The 6188-nt window shown below is 39.2% G+C and overlaps 1 non-coding gene across 1 annotated transcript; it reads right to left on the bottom strand.

Moving 5' to 3' along the window:
- Positions 1-2832: 2832 nt before the first annotated feature.
- On the bottom strand, positions 2833-2939 carry LOC115721524 (small nucleolar RNA R71). The gene has a single exon (XR_004012540.2). It is a non-coding gene; the product is annotated as a small nucleolar RNA R71 (small nucleolar RNA).
- Positions 2940-6188: the final 3249 nt, after the last annotated feature.

A 6188-nucleotide genomic window follows, 5' to 3' on the forward strand; every position in this document is an offset into this window, starting at 1 on the left:
AGAAATGGTAGAACCAGAACTCGAAAAATCTAATTTGTATTGTTGCAATTGTAAGCATGAAACAGAAACCAAGTTTCTACTGAAATTTGGAATGTATAAGACATTGTCTAATTCCAAAATTCTGTTTTGAAACTTGAGTTTGGCTTTTCCTCTAGCTCTAACCGAAACCATTTCGCCATTACCAACCTTAAGTTTCAACTCTCCGAATTTCAAATAATTCCATTTCTCAAGCCATTGCAATGAACAACTTACATGGTTTGTAGACCCAGAATCAAGAATCCAAATGGATTTATCATTCTCTAAAACACATGATTTGAAGACTAAAGCATCACTGCTTATTCGTTTGTGAATTGTTGTTCTTGCTGGTTCATTTTGTTGTGAAGTATAACTTGAGGAAGTGGAATCACTTTCTCTTATCTTCTCAACTAAGCTTGAAATAGTAGGATTTATGGAGTTATGAACTATTTGCTCTTCAGAGTGAACAATTCCCAGCTTACCTGCTTTCTGGAATTTCATGTTCATCATGAGCACATTTGAAGTATTACTCTGACCAGGAGTTTTATTCATATCTTCAAGTTCATTTGCTAAGATATTAACTAGGAGTGGATTGGGATGAGGGTTATTGGCACTACAATACATCAATAAAACAGAAGTAAGGTTTAGGTTCAAATTCATACACAAGTTCAGAAAATAACAAATAATCACATATGTTATAAAAATACCAAATCTAACATAGTTTATTTTCCAAGGTTTCCAACATAATGAAATACAGTGTTCCGGTAGGCGAGAGTCAAAGATAACATTATTTGAATAGAGTAGTCAGCTCATCTAAAATAAAACCATTTTAGCAATGTTAGGCTATTTTTAGCCTATGTTTTGGATCTAATTTATGTGCGTTTTTAGCTGTGTTAGGACGGAATTACGCTTGTTTTCTATGTTTTCAGGTTCTTTGGAATAAAAGATGTCTCGGGGGCAGAAATTAAACAAGAGACGGGCTGAGCCAAGAAAACGCAAATTACGGGTTATTTTGTACATCTGGCCGCGGCTAGATATAGCTTGGCCGCGGCTAGATCCCAAAATAACGAAAATTTAGAGCTGCTTCAGTGGCCGCGGCGAGGCTCCATATGGCCGCGGCTAAAAGGTGCTTACAGAAAGCACCCAATTTTGCAATATTCTCGCCGCGGCGAGAGGAAGCTTGGCCGCGGCGAGATCCCGTACGGACCAGGGGCATTTTCATCCATCGAACCCTAAATTTCAAGTATAAATAGAAAACTGCGATTGGAAGTCTGGGAGAGCGATTTGGAACCCTAAAACACAGCTGAGAGCGGCAGGAAGAGCATAGAGATTCGAGTGAAGATCCAGAATTCATCCTCAAACAGTTCTTTTCTTTATTCCTCTTTAATTTATTTATGTTGAATATTGCTATAGGAATGGTTATGGATTTATTTCTGAACTAAATTTCCCATTTAGGGAGGATGATGATTGTTGTTTAATGTTTTGCCTAGTTAATGTTTAATTACCATTCCTCAATTCTTGTGTGTGAAATTATCTTAGTTTGTTCTTAATTTCATGTTTAAGATTGATCACCTTGTGCATGCTCTATGATCTCAATTCAAAATCTGAAAAGTGAGAATTGAGAATGCTAAAATTAAGATAATCAATGTTCTATGTGAAACGAAAGTATTTGCATGACTTATGTGACGAGTAGATTATTACTTAATGCTGATTTCATGTTAGTTTAATTAAGGAATTAATTAGATAACATGTGATTTAGAATCTAGAAGATCTGAAAGGAGCTAGGTTATTTCATAATCTGTCATTCACTGCAAGAATAGGATAGTAATTAATCATTAACGATTTGGGTAAACAACAACAGGATTCTCCTCCCTATTGTCTCATCTTGCTCAACCTTAAATTGTGTTATTAAGTTTTCTGAATTTCTTTCATATTTTACTGTTTTTAAATCATACTTGCTTTCGATTTACCGAATAGAATCATAAGTATAATTTAGTGGTACTTAATCCAATTCCCTGTGGGATCGACCTCACCTGTGTGAGATTTACTACTTGATTGCGTATACTTGCGTAGTGTTTATAATTTTTCGCAACAAGTTTTTGGCGCCGTTGCCGGGGAATTGTTAAAGATTAATATTACATAAAATTATACTAACTTCTACTTTGGTATATTTTCTCTTGCTGATTTTTCTAACCTTTTTCTTGCAATATTTTCTTGATTTATTTCAGGAATCCTAAGTGCATGCGCCGTCAAGGACAAACAGTCATATTACCAGTTGATCCTGAAATTGAGAAAACTTGCAGGAGGAATCGAAAGAACAAGAGGCAAGAAAGAGTTTCAGCAACTGCTGAAACATCAGAGATCATGGCTGCGAATGTGAACAATAATGCTGGAAACAATGGGGGTAATAACGGTAATAATGGAGGTGCCGTGGAAGACCAAGCTAATGGCCGTAGCTTGAGAGATTACATTCTCCCTACTCTGACGGGAGTGCAGTCATGTATCAGGCCACCGGCAGTGGATGCAAACAATTTCGAGATTAAGCCTGCCATCCTTCAAATGGTGCAGTCTTCAGTTCAGTTTGGTGGTCTCCCTTCTGAAGATCCTAATTTGCATCTCTCTAACTTCATGGAACTTTGTGAAACTTTTAAAGTTAACGGAGTTAGCGATGATGCCATTCGACTGAGGTTGTTTCCATTCTCGCTCAGAGAACGAGCCAAGAGTTGGTTGAATTCTTTGCCACCTAATTCTATTGCTACATGGAATGATCTGGCAACAAAATTCTTGTCAAAGTTCTTTCCTCCAGCTAAGTCTGCAAAGCTGAGAGGAGAAATCAATAATTTCTGCCAACAAGATAATGAATCTCTCCATGAGGCTTGGGAGAGGTTTAAAGATCTGATCAGGAGGTGTCCTCATCATGGTATAGAGAAGTGGATGCTGGTTCATAACTTTTATAACGGGCTGGTTGGTAATACTAGAACTTTAATAGATGCAGCAGCGGGTGGAGCTTTTATGAGAAAGAGTGCTAATGAAGCGTATGATCTATTGGAGGAGATGGCTCTAAACAATCAGCAGTGGCCAACTGAAAGGAGTCAATCTAAGAAGGTAGCTGGTGTGTTAGAAGTTGATGCCATCACAAAGTTAACAGCTCAGGTTGAGGCATTGACTAAAATCATTGCAGGGCAAGCTAAACAAGCCCAAATTGTTTGTGAGTTATGTGGAGGAAGTCATCATTTTTCAGAGTGTCAAGCAGATGTGGATGATTTGCCAATGGATGAAGCTAAAGCCATTGGGAATTTTTCACAGAACAACAACAACAACAATTATGGGTTCAACCAGGGTAACAACCAAAGAAATAGTGGGTTCTATCAACAAAGAAATCAGAACCAACAGTTTAATCAGCAACAAGCCTCTGGTGGAAGTTCTAGTTTGCAGACAGATTTACTGCTCCAATTCATGACTGAAACTAGATCTTCAATTAAAGACCTGCAGACTCAGATGGGCCAGCTAGCAACTCAGGTAGCAACCCGCCCTCAAGGGAATTTGCCTAGCACAACTGAAGTTAATCCCAAAGAAAATTGCAAGGCAATTACCCTGAGGAGCGGTAAGAAGTATGATGGGCCCGAGTTACCACAACCAATTGAGGTAGACGAAGAAATAATTGCTCAACCAGTGCAAACACCAACACCAACAGCAGAGAAGGCTACTGACAGCCCAGCAGCATCACCACAGTCTCCACCAATTAGTATTGATCATCATGTAAAAATACCCTATCCTCAGAGGCTCAGAAAGTCAAGCTTAGATAAGCAGTTCACCAAGTTTCTAGAAGTCTTCAAAAGACTTCACATTAACATTCCTTTTGCTGAAGCTCTAGAGCAGATGCCAAGTTATGTGAAGTTTATGAAGGAAATTTTGTCAAAGAAGAGGAAGATGGAAGACTATGAGACAGTGGCTCTAACTGAAGAGTGTAGCGCTATTCTACAGAAGAAACTCCCTCCAAAACTCAGAGATCCAGGGAGTTTCACTATTCCTTGTACTATTGGTAAAATTGAAGGAATAAATGCACTATGTGATTTGGGAGCCAGTATAAACTTAATGCCTTTGTCAGTGTTTAAAAGATTGCAGCTAGGTGAAGCAAAGCCAACTACTGTAACTCTTCAATTGGCAGATCGATCGCTAGCTCACCCAAGAGGAGTCATTGAAGATGTGTTAGTAAAGGTGGACAAGTTCATCTTTCCAGCTGATTTCATTGTTCTGGATATGGAAGAAGATAGTAATGTTCCTATCATCCTGGGTAGACCTTTCTTGGCAACAGGGAAAGCACTAATTGATGTTCAGAAAGGAGAGTTAAAGCTAAGGGTACAAGGAGATGAAGTTGTATTTAATGTGCTCAAAGCAATGACCTATCCTACGGCTAGTGACAACTGTTTTGCAATTGATGTGGTGGACCAGTTGGTGGAGACAAAGACACATGCTGAAGATCCTCTTAATCTGAGTTTGGTACAAGAAGAGGTGGTGGAACAAGACGGTAAGGAAGCTTATGAGTATGCTTTGTGGCTCGATTCTTATGGACCACTGAATAGAAAATATTATGAAGAGTTAGGAGTCATACCAACAAAGCCTACCCCATCTACTGAAAAGCCTCCTCAACTAGAGTTAAAAGTCTTACCAGAGCATCTCAGGTATGAATATTTGGGAGAAAATAAGACACTTCCTGTTATTGTGGCTTCTTCCCTATCTTCTGTAGAGACAGATAAGCTATTACGGGTTCTAAGGAAGCATACAAAAGCCATTGGATGGACTTTAGCAGATATTAAAGGGATCAGCCCTTCAACTGTAATGCATAGAATCTTAATGGAGGAAGGAGTGAAGCCAACCATTGATGCACAACGTAGATTAAATCCACCAATGAAGGAGGTTGTCAGAAAAGAAGTCTTGAAGTGGTTAGATGCCGGGGTAGCGTATCCTATTTCAGACAGTAAATGGGTGAGTCCAGTCCAAGTTGTTCCAAAGAAAGGAGGGATGACGGTGGTAAAGAACGAGAAGAATGAACTCATCCCAACTAGAACTGTCACGGGATGGAGAATTTGCATTGACTACCAAAAACTCAACAAGGCCACAAGAAAAGATCACTTTCCACTCCCATTCATTGATCAGATGTTAGACAAGTTGGCAGGACAAGAGTACTATTGTTTCCTAGATGGGTACTCAGGGTATCACCAAATAGCTATAGCACCGGAGGATCAAGAGAAAACAACATTCACATGTCCATATGGTACTTTTGCTTTTCGACGAATGCCATTTGGGCTGTGTAATGCTCCAGCAACATTTCAGAGGTGTATGATGGCCATATTTTCAGATTTAATAGAAAAGTGCATCGAGGTGTTCATGGATGATTTTTCAGTGTTTGGCTCATCGTTTGACCAATGTCTGAGCAACTTGGAATTGGTTTTAGCAAGATGTGAAGACTCTAATTTGGTGCTGAACTGGGAAAAGTGCCATTTCATGGTTACAGAAGGAATAGTGCTGGGACATAAAATCTCAAAAGAAGGTATTGAGGTTGACAGAGCCAAAGTATCTACAATTGAGAACTTGCCTCCTCCAGTTTCAGTTAAGGGAGTTCGAAGCTTCTTGGGTCATGCCGGGTTTTATAGAAGATTTATCAAAGATTTCTCCAAAGTGGCCAAACCGCTATCCAATCTTCTAGCTAGTGGAGTACCTTTTGAATTTGGGAAAGATTGTCTTGAAGCATTCCAGATTCTCAAGGAGAAGTTAATCTCAGCACCGATCGTAACTACACCAAACTGGGAATTACCTTTTGAAATCATGTGCGATGCAAGTGATTATGCTATTGGAGCAGTTTTGGGACAACGGGTTGACAAGGTATTCAGAACCATTTACTATGCAAGCAAAACCTTGAATGATGCCCAACTAAACTACGCTACTACAGAAAAAGAGATGCTGGCTATAGTGTTTGCATGTGACAAATTTCGACCCTACTTGATTGGCAATAAAGTGATAGTGTATACAGATCATTCAGCAATCAAATACTTGATGACTAAGAAGGATGCCAAACCACGACTGATTCGATGGGTTCTTCTTTTGCAAGAATTTGATCTAGACATAAAAGACAAGAAGGGTACTGAGAATTTGGTGGCAGATCACTTATCAAG

This window comes from Cannabis sativa, chromosome 2 (assembly GCF_029168945.1).
Source record: "Cannabis sativa cultivar Pink pepper isolate KNU-18-1 chromosome 2, ASM2916894v1, whole genome shotgun sequence".
In the NCBI taxonomy this organism is placed as follows: Eukaryota; Viridiplantae; Streptophyta; class Magnoliopsida; order Rosales; family Cannabaceae; genus Cannabis; species Cannabis sativa.